The 15,433-nt window shown below is 43.6% G+C and overlaps 1 protein-coding gene and 1 long non-coding RNA gene across 5 annotated transcripts in view; one reads left to right on the top strand and one right to left on the bottom strand.

Annotated features, from left to right (window-relative positions):
- The window catches only part of LOC114212580 (uncharacterized), a 54,444-nt gene that overhangs the window by 6,434 nt on the left and 32,577 nt on the right, over window positions 1–15,433 (bottom strand). For 3 of the 4 annotated variants that reach the window (XR_003610010.2, XR_003610008.2, XR_003610012.2), the window contains exon 6: window positions 10,157–10,319. This is a non-coding gene — a long non-coding RNA (uncharacterized LOC114212580). Of the gene's footprint in view, window positions 1–10,156; window positions 10,457–15,433 lie in introns of all 4 variants that reach the window. The other variant, XR_003610009.2, reaches the window with a different exon arrangement.
- Window positions 1–15,433, top strand: part of ADTRP (androgen dependent TFPI regulating protein) — a 58,627-nt gene that overhangs the window by 14,656 nt on the left and 28,538 nt on the right. The gene's annotated exons all lie outside the window — the stretch shown is intronic.

Below are 15,433 nucleotides of genomic sequence, written 5' to 3'. Positions count from 1 at the left end.
ACTTAAGAAAATGGAGTGATTTTGGACAAGTGACTGAGCTAGATGTTACTAAAATGAAAAGGCAGGGTGTAGGAAGTGTCTTTAATTTGGAGCCAAACACATATATCGAACACCTTTTTCATGGCTTTGTGAGCTTATGTAGAAGTCTTCTTATAACCATTACAAGCTTGTTACCTCTTTGGGGTTCCATTTTCCACATAGACGTGAAGTTGGATTTCTTCCAAACACTTGTAATGGCAATGCCTGGCATTTGTGACCTTGCTAGACAACCATATGGACTTTTGGTAATTTTGGAAGCAGATAATTGGATAATGTACAACATATCCGTAAACTAATTAAGGCAGATATTGTACAACAGGGGTCTTAAGATTATTTTGTGCCTTTACAGTGGGAGTTTCTGTTGACCCTGTTCCTTGTCCTATGGTCAATCAATGAGGCTTAACCTTAGAGAGCTTTAGAGAGAAAGGGCCAGAGTCCACAGAGGAGTGATGTTGGTGACAAAGAGAGGAGAGGGGGAAGGAACCTGCCTTCGGTCAGACACAGACTCTTCTGTTTTCTGTTCATTTAATTGGAGAAACTCCCAACAGAGCCATTATGGAAAAATGTTGGCATCAGCAAAACCAGCATTGGGTATCCCTAATGTGGTCACCTCCAAACTTCCATGCTTCCTTTTGTTCTGCTCCAAACCCAAGATCTTCAAGACTGCATCTCATGCCTCTTTCTCAGATCATGTTCCTTAGTCTGGACTTTTTTTTTTTCTTACTATTGAATCCCCCTGATCAGTTGCCTCGAGGAATGCTCTCTGCTAATTTCTCAGATACCCCAGTATGAACGAATATGGAAATAACTATTACTGGGTCAGTTTGTCAACTCTCCGTGCTAACAGTGTCCTTCCATGACAATCCAAAGGAATGAGTACCTGGAAACCACCATTGTGACAGTCAGAGTGATGGTGGGGGGTCAGCCTGGACACTTCATACTAGTTGCCTCCATACGTGGCTGGCCCTGATCTAAAGGGCATCACCCCCGCTTTCTCTTCCACAGTATAAGGATTATTGCTGTACATAACCAGTTGCATGCTTTCCTGAAAGATGCTTTCATTCCACAACAGTACTTATGTTTGCTATTCTAGCCTTAGCTTTGGAATATTTTTCGCATTGCCATTTGTGATGCTGCCCTGGGTTTAATGAGTGGTATTTGTCAAATTAAGAAATAACACTCTCCCCTTAGCCACAGTGTGGTTCTAAACCCTTAATGATTCATCAGGTCTTTGGAATCCTCCCAGCCCGATCCTTCTAGCTCATTGGAGACTCATTATTGAAGTAAGGCCATTCAAAGTTGACCGTCATCTCTCTTTTTTTTTTTTTAAGATTATTTTATTTATTGGGCGCCTGGGTGGCTCAGATGGTTAAGCATCTGCCTTCGGCTCAGGTCATGATCCCAGGGTCCTGGGATCGAGTCCCACATCGGGCTCCCTGCTCCTTGGGAGCCTGCTTCTCCCTCTGCTTCTCTCCCTCTCTCTCTCTCCTCCTCTGAGAGCAGAGGGAGAAGCAGGCTTCCCGCTGAGCAGGGAGCCCGATGTGGGACTCGATCCCAGGACCCTGGGATCATGACCTGAGCCGAAGGCAGACGCTTAACCATCTGAGCCACCCAGGCGCCCGACCGTCATCTCTAATGGACATTTTTCTACTGGTGCTTTTCATTCAAACCAAATAGTAACATCAGTGAGATATTTGCATTCACCATTGACAGGCTGCCACTGGCTGGTGCCCTAAGAACTCCCATTAGAGCCAGGCTGCCTTATTTAAAGTAGATCAACCTGCCTCTTTCATTGCTAAGCATTCTCAAGTCTTCATGAAAGAAGGAGAAGAACAGCAAAGTTTTCTTCCAGGTTTTGCCAGGAAAACATTAACCCCCCAGGTCTTATCTAAATGACTACTAAAGATAGAATGAGAGCGCAGGGACTTAAATAGCAGGAAGAGGACTCAGTACCTGAGGAAACTATCAGATCATAACCTGAAGGGAGCTAGGGAACTTATTTCTCTGGAAACCAACCTAAATTGTTCAGGTAGCCATTGGGGAGAGTGAAATAGATCAGAGAACCCCCTCAGAGCCCCTCTACATTTTAAAATAGTACACAGTTACTGAGAACGTGTGTGCAAGCACTTTATAAAGTATTAAGGATGGTGTAGATATGTTACCATCATATAAAATTCTCAATGCATGGTCACAGAATTATAGAACTGATAAAGCTTTCATTGATATTAAAGGAAGTTTCAAAATAACCTGCTCTTAAGAGACAGGCCTTACTTCGGCTCTTTACATTGGAGCAAGTGCCAGATACAGCATCTTACTTATTTCATGCTTTGTCATTTATTCATTTGAAAAATGATTAAGTACCAACTGTGTGTGTAGCACCATGGTCAATATTTGACAAAGTTTTTGATTTCTAGCACCCTTAAATCTGGTTGAGCCTAGTATATACACACAAAGGTGAAATAATAAAATAATAGTTAATACTAATAGAAGACATTGCCATATGAGGTGTCACGCCGTAGTATGTAATTATTGCCAAATGAAAGACATGGACAGGAAGAGGGCTTCTATGTCCCCTGTGTCCTGGCCTGGTTTTGACCAACAGGTGTGTCATGACTGAACAACCTGGAAGGCCTTTGGGCTCTCTCTGGGGGTGTGCTGGGGAGTCATAATGTCAAGACAGGGCAACTCTATACCTTTCAGTTTCCTACTCACTCAGAGCATGCAAGATGTTGTCTCTCCCTAAATTCAGACCCAATCTCAGATTTTTCTCTCCCACTCATAAGCCTGCTGTGACATAGTTGGGCTGCTAAGTAGAGGTAGGTGAACTCTGATGAGTAAAGAAGGTCATCTGTGGGCACGTCCATACCAAAGGGCCACCCTTTGTCATCACAAGTTACCATCCCATCCCCCATGCCTTCCTGATTCCTCACCCCACCATTTCTCTGAGCAGAGGAGACCCACAGTCTAGGTATCTATGTGTAGCTCAGTGTTTTTCAGTCTCTGGGAATAGATCTTTTTGTGAATCAGGAAATCTATGAGTCTATAGATTCCATTTATGGGACTCAGGTTAAGATCTCCTGAGTAACTAAGCATATACTTGAAAAGAGGACTCCCAGATGATTTTAATGCTCAGTTCAAATCTAAAAGACAAAATAAAGAATTATTCATTTTTAAAAAGCCATTATGATATACATAGAGCTGTTTTCATCTCTATGGGGAGATAAGAGAATAAGAGAAATCTCTATGGAGTGATAAGAGAAATGATCAACTCTCCTTGGGGGCAACCTGAACAATTTAGGTTGGTTTCCAAACCTCAAGAAGCTTAAACTATAGATATTTTATATCTAATCTTTTATATATATATGTAATGATAGATAAATATATAGATAGATATGTATATCATACACATATATATATTTCCACTCAGTCTTTTAACTTATTAAAAGCAGAGGCTGTGTTATGCAGCATCTTTGAGAGAACATTTGTGGCAGTAAAAAAATACAAACACAATCCCCCCCCTCCAGTTATTATTCCCCAGAAAGCCCACATCTGAAAAAAAAAGAGGGACCTGGTCAAGGTTCCCGCGGGAGACTCCACCACCCATCCACCTCCGTTTCCCCAGGACATAAGATACCAGCCAAAGTACGTCCTGCTGATAGAGGGCCCCAGCCCATGTCACTCACAGGGTGGTAAGGGAGATCCATCTGAGGATACTTGAAGCACAGTTCAAAATTAGCAGAAACCATGCAGCTCTCATACAGTGAGATAGTTGGAAATATACTCTCCTCAAAAAATACCTTTGTAAACCATACCTTGATTGACACCATTTTTATCAAATGTTATCTCACTATAGGAAGCCTACATTATATTGTATCTCTATATTTTTATATAATATATAACCAGCTAATACATTTAATAATAAGCAAGGCATTTAACTTTAACATGAGGCAGTGCTAACAAGCATTTATTTATAGAGTGCCTTCTATGTACCAGGCCCTCTTCTAAGCACTAAGGATGCAAAAACAAACCACAGAAATCTGTCCTTGTGGAGAATATACACATCCTAGTGGGGAAGACAAGCAAATGAATAAAGAATAAATGATGTCAGGTACTTTAGTGAAAGTACTAAAAATAAAAATAAAGCAGGGTGAGGGGACAGAGCATGGCGTGTGTGTGTGTGTGTGTGTGTGTGTGTGTGTGTGTGTGTGTTCTAATAGGTCAATAGGGTAATCAGAGTGGCCAGGGGATGTCTCTATGGTAAGCTGATGTTTTCACAGAAATTTGGGTAAAGTGAGGGAGGCACCCACAGGAAATTTTGCTCTGCTTGGACATGTTTGAGATGCCTATCAGACAACAAAACTGAGATGCAGAATAGGCATGTTGTACATATGAGCAAGAAGGAGATTTCCACACTGGTGCCATAACCTTGGTTGTCTTCATCATAATGATTCTTTTTCAAGTTAAATAAGATCACCTAAAGAGTAAGTAAGGTAGGAGAAGATACCCCAGTACGAAGACTTAGAACCTTCCATTTCCTGTGCCTAGGAAGGGAAGCAGGAGCATTTTACAAAGGAAGTTGAGAGGGAGGTGCTCATGAGTTAGGAGGAAACCCAGTGCCCTTTGGCCTCCCAGAAATCAAGTATACAAAAGTTTCAAGAAAGAGGAAGTATTGCATGTGAAAACTTCTAGAGGTCAAGTATGATGACATTGTAAGATGACTTGAATTAGAATTTTCCATTGGCTTCAGCAATATTGAACTCTCCAATGCCTTGCTCAAGAGCAGTTTGATGGCATGGTGGTTAAGGGGTGGTAGAGCCTTCATCATGCCGTATGTGTTAATTTCCTATTGCCGCTTAACAAAGTAATATGCCTAATGGCTTAAAAGAACACATGTTTATTATCGTGTAGTTCTGGAGGCCAGAAGGTCAGAATGGGTCTTCGGGGTTATTTATGGGTTGTCCTCTTGTTCTAAACCATTTCTAGCTACCCCTTTATTCATTCTATTCAATTCCTAATCTAAGGAGTTTAGGCTCTCCCAGGGCATTCACCTGGGAAACACTGAGAAGTTGAATAAATGCTTCAGGCTCAGCAGTGAAATCCGAAGCTAAACCAGGATTAGGGAGCAGAGTTAACTGAGGAAGGACAATAAAGCCATCTTGCCCCTCAGGAAGTCTTAAGGTAAATAGAGGAGACTGTGATAATGAACTGCCAAAGGATTACCAGTCCATTCACAGTTTTATGTAATTAGAACCAAGCGATCACGGTGCCTGCTTGCTTCATCTCTTGAGAGCAGGAAACACAATAGCCAAAGTTTATCTTTTATTTTTTTATTTTTTAAAATCCTGATTCAGAGAACTTCCAATGTGTGCTGAAGAGTGGTTTGCTTTCACAATTCCATTATCCCATAGTTCTCTAACAACAGGCTGCTTTCTAAATAGAAGAATACCCCTTAGAAAATATACCCCAATTTCAAAATTAAGGTCAAAGTTTTTTTTTTTAATGATCAAAACAATATATATATCTTCTAAGAAGTTACTAGGCATTTAAATAATTAAAATCATTCCGTGCCCTTGAGGGTATGCTGGTGGGTCTCTCCTCCTGTGTGATGTAATTCATCTTTACTTCCATGGCAACCATGTGCAAGACAACCAATGAGAAGAATGACTTTTGGTTGGAGAATAACTAGATGGAGAAACTCATAACAGAGGATCCTAAACCCCTCCAAAATACCAAGAGAAAGAAAAAAAACCTAAGTGGGTAGGAAAGAGCTAACATCCCATGATCTCAGCATAGAAGTGAAAATGCTCTCCCAGGTAGGAGAGCCTTCTCTGCCAGATTCCAAGGAACATCCCCTGCCTGATGAGAGAGTCAGCACAGAAAAGCCACACCATGCTTCTGGCTGTTTTGGAAGCCTACTGGCAGCCACTCCAGCCACTCCACAGCTGTGGAGCCCCATCCTCACCTGGAAGAGGGGGCTGCCCAAGGGCTTTCCACCAGCCCCCACCCCCTTTCCTGGTCTCTGCAACTTCTCTGCTGCAGAGCAGTCCCTTGTGCCTAACTGGAAGTTCGAGTTTGTCTAATTCATCTTTACTTCCATGGCAACCATCTCTTTCACCTCCAGGTCCTTGCATTACTGGGCAGTGGAATATTTCTCCAGGGCATTTTCTAGTCTCCTGGATGGTGACCCCACTTACCCTGAAGCCACACATCCAACATCCCATGGATTCCTAGCTCTCAGACACTTTCTGTCTTGAGTTTTGCATTCTTGGCCCTGCCCTGCAACCCCCTCATAATCTCATGGGCACAGCCGTGTATATAGGTGCTTGCTTTGTCAACTAATTCCTAAATCTCCTCGACTCCACCACCCTACCGGTAGCCTTACTTATTTACCAGCTGTATCCTTTTTCACCTTCATATGCTCACGAGATTCATCCGTTTTCTCTAACCTTTCACCCAAAAGCAAAGCTAAGGAGTGAGCACATGGGGACAAGAAAGAGCTCTTTCTCCAGGGAGCTCATGCACGCTGAGCTGAGTGAGACTAGGTGGCCGTCCGTCTGTGGGAGTGGGAGTAAAAGCTTTGCTCTAAGTGGGAATCCTGCTTTTATGCTCAGTGATTCTACATGAGCTTGGAGTGTATCTTTGCAGACTTCCTGTTTTGTTTTTTAGATTAAACCCTTGTTGCCCTTCTCCCTGTGCTTTTGAGGGAGGGATGAATGAAGGAGTCCAAAGAGAAACAAAACATTTTTGCTGAGTGTCTTGTTCATGTCTGTTGTGCGCTGTGTGTATGGGGGCAGATGACGTAGGATACAGACAGAACCCCGCCTTCACCGAATGTATAGTCTATGAAGGGGCAGATATTAAACAATCTCCCAAATTAAAGTATAAGGACAAACTTTAAGTATCCTAGGAGAAAGACGAGCAGGAGTGCCTAATATGGACTTGTGTATCAGAAAAAGGCCTCTCTGAGGATGAGTTGTGTTAGCAGGTAGGGAGCAGGGCAAAAAGGAGTTCAGGCAGAGGTCAGCTCACGTGTGAAGCCCTCGGGGTGGGAAGAAACTCGGGGCCCTGAAGGAAGGGAGAGCAAGGGAGACATGCCAGCTAGGCGGGAGAGTGGCTGGTAGGGTTGTGGGAGCTTGCAGTCCCGTGGAGGCCAGGCTGGGGATTGTGCATCCTGTTTTTCTTGCCACAGGAAGACTTTGCAGGGTTGTTCCTGGGGTGTGACATGACGTGCTTTGTATCAGGAGAGGCCCACTCTGGCTGTCATCTACAGAACATTGTGCAGGTGGCAAGACCAATTAGAACACCATTGAAGGCATCGGGTGGGAGTCCTGGTATTTGGGCCAGGGAGGCAGGTGTGGAGATGGGCAGAAATGGAGGGACTGCAGGAGCGTTTTGGAGGTAGAATTTACAAACTTGCCGATGGATTAAAAGGTAAGGCAAAGGAAAAAATCCAAGATCACTCCCCTGATATTTAGCATAAGAAACTGGGTGAATTTGCATAGATGGGGAAGACTTTTGGGGGGAGGTTCCCAGGGTGAGAGAGAGAGAATCTCAAGCAGACTCACTGTTGAGCACAGAGCCTGACCAGGGGCTCGATCCCACAACCCTGAGATCAGGGCCTGAGCCAAAATCAAGAGTCGGACGCCTCACCAACTGAGCCATCCAGGTGCTCCTGGCCAGAGCCTACTTTTAGGGAGACAACTTGGTGTGGTTGTGATAAAATGTCATGTGCCCAGCACTGTGTGAAGCACAAGAGTTTAGCAAATGTGGGCTTTCTTTCCTTTTTCTGTTGCTGTGGGCTCTTTGTATTCTGCTTAGCACCCAGCAGACCCAATGGCCCTTCTAAACTTGAACGGTGGGCCTATCTATAATCGGGCACCCACATACGTGCAGTTCTAGAGCCTGCCATCAAGCAACCTTGGTGGTTTCATTTTCAGTCCCGACCAGGAAAGTCTTAAAATTACTAGATGTGCCACATGGATCATTTATTACTCAATTGCCCTATACCGTGGTGTCGCAACACTGATCCTCACACTGGGAGACTCTCCAAGTCCCCGAAAGGTCTCTGGTCCTACAATTACCAGCCATCGCATATCTTCATGGGCCCTTCTATGAGTACATCAGGATTAAAAATAAGACATTCTTGGGCGCCTGGGTGGCTCAGTTGGTTAAGCGACTGCCTTCGGCTCAGGTCGTGATCCTGGAGTCCCGGGATCGAGTCCCACGTCAGGCTCCCTGCTCGGCAGGGAGTCTGCTTCTCCCTCTGACCCTCTGACCCTCTGACCCTCTTCCCTCTCGTGCTCTCTATCTCATTCTCTCTCAAATAAATAAATAAAATATAAAAAAAAAATAAGACATTCTTGAGGGATAGCATTTTTTAAAAATTGCTTTTGGTCATTATTGTGGTTGTTGTAATTTCTTTCTAAATAAAAACCAAGGGGCAGATAAGAGACATGACTCTAGGCCTGAGTAAATGGTTTGATTGGCACGGATGCCAGTCTGAGGCTGAGTTCACAGTTGCATGGATATTCTACTCTTACCTTTGGTTTTCTGAATCTGGCCCTGCATGGTATACTGATGTGGTGCCATTGGGCCAATAAAGTTACAAGGTCACAAATGTGGATATCAAGGGGCTGGGAGGGTAAGGAGACTGAGGGAGGCAAGCACACAGAAGAAACCTCACAGAGATTCTAGACTTCACTAGATTTCACTTTAATTTTCTCATCTTTGAAAACAGAGCAGTTCTTGAAGCAGAGGAACAGTGAGAAGAGAGAAAAATCCCGTCAGTGCTATAGAAACAGTAGGGAGGCATCTTATATGGTCCAAAGCGGGTAGCTGTCATAAAAAAAAAAAAAAAGAAAGAAAGAAAGAAAGAAAGAAAGAAAGAAAGAAAGAAAGAAAGAACAGACCCAAGTTGGAAATCTGCATTTTACAAAATGTGAAACCTTCACATTTAAAAGTACTGGCTCACAGTTTTGGGGCCACTGCTAAGGTAAACAATATATGTGCCGACCAGATGCAGTTTGGGGCTCTCTGACTTTTACAACCTCTGACTTGTGAGGTCAGCTCTGTGATTAGTTGAATGTACTTTCCCTTTAATCAGATTGTTTTTCTTACTTATCACAAATGCCTTTCTCACTTGTCATGATGGAGAAGATCAAAAAACAGCAGCTTCTTATTCCACTGATTTCAATCCACGTAAGACTGCCTTGATTAAATCTGGGAGTGAGGGCTGGGCTGTAAGACACATACTTGTGTGGGGAGCTAGAGTTATCAAAATGTGGGTAGAACTTGGACTTCTTAAAGCTTTCATTCATGCTTCTGTGAAATTTTTTCATATATTCCCATTGTGAAAGTATACATTTTTTGCCAATTATCTAAGAGTTTGTGTACTCTATGGACACTCTACTTTTTGTACGATTGGAGAGAGACGGTGTCTTCTCTCACTTGTGGCTTTTTGCACATTTGGTCCTGCCTTTCTTGTCATGAACATACTTACTGTCCTTGAGCAACTAAAATAGCTGAAAACACCCTGGATGCCATTAAAAAGACCCTCCTTTAACATAAAAATCTACAGGCATGTTGGCCCGCACCCCATCTCTCCGCTCAGAGAATCAGCCGTCTAATTATGAATGTTTAAAAACAGAATGAAAACATGATGTTAGTAAGTGGCAAGAGGGTGTGGCCATTACTTGAAAATGCTGTTTTTCGCTATTGTCTGAGGACATCTGACTCGAACAGACAATAATACAGTGACAGTTCCCTTTTTCACCCATTTCAAGCTTGACAATAAATATTCTTTTATTCATTTTTATTCAATATGCATTTATAGCAATGATTGGCAGAGATACTAAAATACTTAACCTATCAAATAGTATTTAATAAAAGTCTTTTGTCTCCCATCAGCCCTGGGAGGTTAGTATAAAGCTTATATGTGGGAACATTTTAATTAATATGCATACTTTTACTGACATATTTTAAAATACTTTGCTAACCTGATAATGTCAGAGTTAGTAGTATTAAAATATTATGATGATCACAGAAATTGTAAGCCTTACACAAAAGGTTCTTAAGAAATATTTGTCAAATGATATTTGACAACTGGAGTATGAGTTACCTCTCCAGGGAGAATGGGACTTAATGTCCGTGGGATTTTTTGAGGTGGTGACTTCTGGAGCATGGCGCAGATAATCTGAGACATCTTCAAGTGCAGGTCATTAGAAAATAGACTGTCTGGTGAAGCATTTGCTATCTTCACATCCGTTAAGTTGCTTCTTGGGCTGAAGAGTTGAAAGGGATAAATTATTAGGAAAAAGGGTGCTGGAGCTTGATCCTTAAAGGTCAGATTAGGGTGAATGGAAGCAAAATTTCTTCGCTCTGTGTCTAAGTTGCAAAGATGATTGATCTCCGATGTCTCCTACAAGTTAAATTTTGATTTCATGAAGAGAATTGCCTTTAAGTACCAGAAAGCCTCAATTTTGGTCCCATTTCTGCCATTGTCTTACTGTGTGATTCTGGGAAAGTTGATAAACCTCTCTGGGTATTGGGTTCCTTAAAATAAGTGTGTTTAGGGGGTACCCGGTAGCACAGTTGGTTGAGCATCCGACTCTTGGTTTTGGCTCAGGTCATGATCTCAGGGTCATGAGATCGAGCCCTGCGTCTGGCTCTGTGCACAATTCAGAATCTGCTTGAGACTCTTTCTCCCTCTCCCTCTGCTCCTTTCCCCTGTGCTTGCATGCACACACTTGCTCTCTCTCTCTCAAATAAATAAATCTTAAAAAAAAAAAGACTGTTCTGTTCTGTTTCATCCTTTTCTCTGATTCTCCTTAAAAAATAAAAAATAGGTATATGTTTCCTGTTCTTCTCAGTGATGTTATTAGGAACAAAGAAAATAATATATGTGCAACATGAAGCTTTCAGTGATACATAAGGACCCAAGTGCCAAATCATTGTCTACTTGGAATCACCATTACTCCTTCTCCATCCTCCCCTGAGTAGCAAAGGTATAAAGCCCAGAACTACACACAGCTCCTAGAATACCTTTCTCCATGTGGTTCCCAGTGAGAGTCAGGCAATAAAGGGCACTCTCACAAGTGGTGCAAGAGAAGAAGCTATTATTCTCTAGCGGCAGCTGAAAACAGCTGTGTGGGGAAAACAGACCCGAGGTTAGCTGTGGCTGCAGAGGACAAGCACCCAGGAATCACACACTTCACACTCCAAGCATCTGGCATCAAGGGTAGCAGCTCCCAGAGACTTAATGACAGTAGCCACAGCCTGTTGGCCAGCTCCCTTAAATCACCCCTTCTCGCAGGATTTTCCCTCTTACTGCCCTACCCTTTCCAACAGTTCCCTGTGCCTCTAAGACCTTTCTCGTTGCACTCCCTCAATGGACTTCTGTGTTCCTGCTGAGGTCCTGACTGATACATGCCCCTAAAATCCCCACTTTCTTCTGAATCATGCCCACACCCTTCATGTGAGCAAGTTATCCATCCAAAGGAAACAAGGTCTTGAGTGACTTCTGTTTCTGGCTGTAGAATGCAACAGTAGCCCGAAACAAATATTATAAGACACCTAAAATGTTGCATGAAATATTTTTGAAAAGATGTTTAAATGTCTGACTTCTGACAAGAAAGTAATGGAAAGTCCCCAAAGCTAAAATAAAACCAAAGAGGAGCTGACAAAGAGAGGGAGGTACAATATTCGAAGGAGGAGGGCATCCTTGATGACAGAGTCATATTATTTCCTAGAATTTTTGAAAAATTAACCCTCAGATTCAAGAAATAGCAAAAATCCCCACGCAGGATGAAGGGCAGACATCTAGCCACCGTGTGACTGTGGACACCTTACACATGAAGACACCAGAAGCAGCCAGATTAACAAGATGGATTTCCCAAATAGTAACTACTGTTAAACTGATAGCTCCTTTCTCATTAGCAACAGAGAAGCTGGGAGACAGTGAAGTAACAGCTTCAAGCCTTGAAGAAAAAAACCTGCCAGCCTATTTACTCCCTGAAAGTATCTTCTGAAACAGAGGCAAGATAAAGACATTTTCAGATGCGGGGGGGAAACAGACTTTATCACCGACAGACCCTCAGTAAATGGGAAAGGCTAACGGGAATGCTCCAGGAGGAAGGAAAATGATCTCAGAAGGGGGGTCGGAGATACCAAAAGCAAATGGCAAGCAATTTGTTCAACTTATGGTGATTTAAAAAAAGAATGAGTTAAAATGCTGGATGAAAATAGAATGTAAATTGGGAGGAGGATGGTTGGAATGAAGGCATTCTAAGGCTGCACTGGATTGCGGGGGGTGTGGCTAGAGAGAATGACTTCTATTATACGCTACCAAGTTAAATGAGCACGTTATAATGTCTAAAATAGCCACACGGAAATGGAGTGTATGACTTCCGCATCAGTAGGAGCAGAAACGCTGAAGAGGAAAAATAAAACTACCCCGATAAGAATTTGAATCCATGGTCAGGGGCTGTTCCGAAGCATAGAGAAAAGCATGAGCACAGGACTCCCTGTGGGATGGAGTCCCACGAATGTAGGTGTGCTTTATGGCCTTTGTGCAGGATTAAGTTATCTCCCCCCACGCCCCGCAAGCATTTCTACTGCTCTCCAAGTCACAGATTTCTAAATTATGCAACTAACCCCTAATTGAACTATTCCAGCTAATAATGTAGTCAGACACGGAGGAAGGAGTGGCAACATGGGAAGGTCAGGATACATTTGAAGGGAAAAAGCAAAGTTTCCAAAGTGCATAAGCAAAGAAGAAGAATGAACAATTCAGCAATCCATTTTTGTTCATCCCTTTATCAGGGACAAGAGCCCTGGTCCCCAAGGCTTATTCCGCAGGCTGCTCTTTAATAATACTAAATTGTGATTGTAGATGAATTTGGTGGAGTGTTCTCCTTTCTAATCCTGGCAGGTGTCCCTGGAGGGGAGGCCCTTAGACATTTCTGGCAATTAAGGAAAGGCTCTTGATCATAAAGTGATCACTCGAGGTGACCAAATTGCCTGCCTTCTATGCTGGGCAATGTGACAATTAAGCACAAGTGTGTGTTTCTTTATATTCTGGCGCATGCTGTTTAGTTTTTATATAAGTAATGTTCGGGGTCGGGTTTTTATGTTCTCAGGATTGCTTGATTTGCTTTCCCGTTAACATCAATGTGGGAGTTCTGCGCAGATCTACAGAACCACCTGGGCTACCTCACCAGGGGAGGGGTGAAATGCAAGTCCTGTTTGCAAACTGGGATATGCCCCACTGAGAGGTTTAACCAGAAACCAAACTCCCAGCTCTCCCCTGAGCCTCTGCTAGATGTGAATGCCCCAAGATGAAGACTTGGCCAACATAGGTGCTGCTTCTTCCCCACCCCCACCCCCCAGTTTCCTAATCCCTTCTATTATTGTAAGTCAGAGTGGTCCATCTTGTCCCCTTAGCTTAGGGCCTTGCTGAAGCAAGATGGCAGCCTGCTATTTGGCCACTTTTCTGAGACCTATTCTCTGGCTTCATGTCTTCCAACTGACCACTCTAGGGGAAGATGAAAGACATCCCTTCTCTCTGCCAGTTTCTTGAGCCCTGCCCTGATTCTTATCAGGATTTTGGGGGGTGATGGTGGGGTTGGCTAATTAGGAGTTTCCTTCTGGGCAGACAAGCCACATGAAAAAGAAGCAGGGAAGCCTCTCTGAATGGAACAGACCCATAATAAGTATCATCTATGCTTTACTCTGCTCATTCCTCTTATTCTGGTCACCAACTATCTCCACATGGCCAAAGCCGGGGCTCCTCCTTTTGCCCCCAACTTACTCACTTCTCAGCAGCATTTGGCATAATAGACTTCTTCCTTCTTGAAACTCTACTTTTTTGGCTCGGTTGATCCCACACTGACTAGGTTTCTTCCTGCCTTGGTCTCTGCTGTGACCTCTGCCTGCCCTCTAAATGATGGTGTGCTTCCAGGTTTGCCCCGGGGTCATCCTCTCTGCCAGGCCTCTCTCCCTAGGAACATTCATACACATCCCGGTGCCCAGTCTGCAGCCCAGCCCTCCTTTGAGTTCCTGACTCGCATCTCTAACTGCCTACCTTACACGCCTGTTACAGACATTATAGGTGTGTCCCAGACACCTTTAGGTCAACAGGTCCTGAAGTGGACATGTTATACTCACTGCGAAATCTGGCCAGGGCTCCTCTTTCTCAGAAAATGGAGCCACCATCTTGCCAATTGGTCAAGACAGAAACCAGCATTGACCTTGCCCCTCCCACCATCCCACCACCCTCACATCCAATCCATTAGCTAATCCTGTCCATTCTGCCTCCAAAATGTTTAGCAAATCTGTTCACTTTCTAGCTCCACACTGCCAACACCCTGGTGTCCACAGTCTCTTCTCATCTAAAGCACTCACCACCTCCAAACTGGTCTTCCTGCTTCCATGCTCAACCTTCTCCATCTAATAGCAGAATGGATTGAAACTGAGTATTCCCTCCTAATACTCTTCAGTGATTTTCTGTTACACTTAGAATGATACCCGAACTCCCTCCTGTGGCCTACCGTGTCTGATGAACCTGGCCTCTGCTCTGAGCCTGCCACCCTTATGAAGCTCTTTCCTACACCAGGACCTTTGCACATGCTCTGTCCCCTTTATCAGAAATGTTGTCCTTCTGCTCTTTCATGGCTCACTCTTATCATTTAGGCCCCAGCTCAGAAATGACCTCTTCAGGATGGCCTTCCCTGTCTACCCTAATTAAAGTACGCCCCCCCCCCCACTTTTCTTCTGGTGCAGATTCCTGTTTGTTTCCTTCATAACATATAATATGATTGGTATCTATGTGGTTTTTTACTTGTTTATGGAAAATCTTGCTGATTAGACTCTAAGATCTACAAGGGCAGGGACCACATATGTTTACTTTTTTTTTTTTAAGAGAAGGGAAAGGCATAGGGAGAGGGAGAGAGAGAATCTCACCACCCTGAGATCATGACCTGAGTTGAAATCAAGAGTCAGACGCTTAACCAACCGAGCCACCCATGCACCCATATTTACCCCTTAATCCTAGCACCTCTCACAGCACCTAACATGAGGTAGGCCCTTATTAAAGATTGTTGCATGGAGGAATGAATGAACTCTTCACCTCTTACTCTGGTAGCTTCCTTGTGCCCTTGACTGGCCCCACAATTCCTCCTCAGGGGCAGAGTGGGATGTGCTGGGGTGAAGGGGGTGTTGGAGGCAGAGAGGAAGCTTTAGGAGGCCTGCCTTTAGAGTCTGTGGCTGACACTAAATGCTTTGAAACTGTGAGGTGTTCTTTTGTTCAGAAAGTTCTAAGCGAGGAGAATTCTAGAGGGATTACTGATGTCTTGAAATATCTATGCGGATTTTGGTTGTTCTATCTGACACATGATAT

Source organism: Eumetopias jubatus, unplaced genomic scaffold (genome assembly GCF_037043125.1).
Source record: "Eumetopias jubatus isolate StellerSeaLion01/CBP00866 unplaced genomic scaffold, mEumJub1_p1.0 scaffold_6, whole genome shotgun sequence".
Taxonomy (NCBI): Eukaryota; Metazoa; Chordata; class Mammalia; order Carnivora; family Otariidae; genus Eumetopias; species Eumetopias jubatus.
Note: the sequence above shows the minus strand (reverse complement) of the source record. Positions and strands in the feature narration are given on the sequence as shown.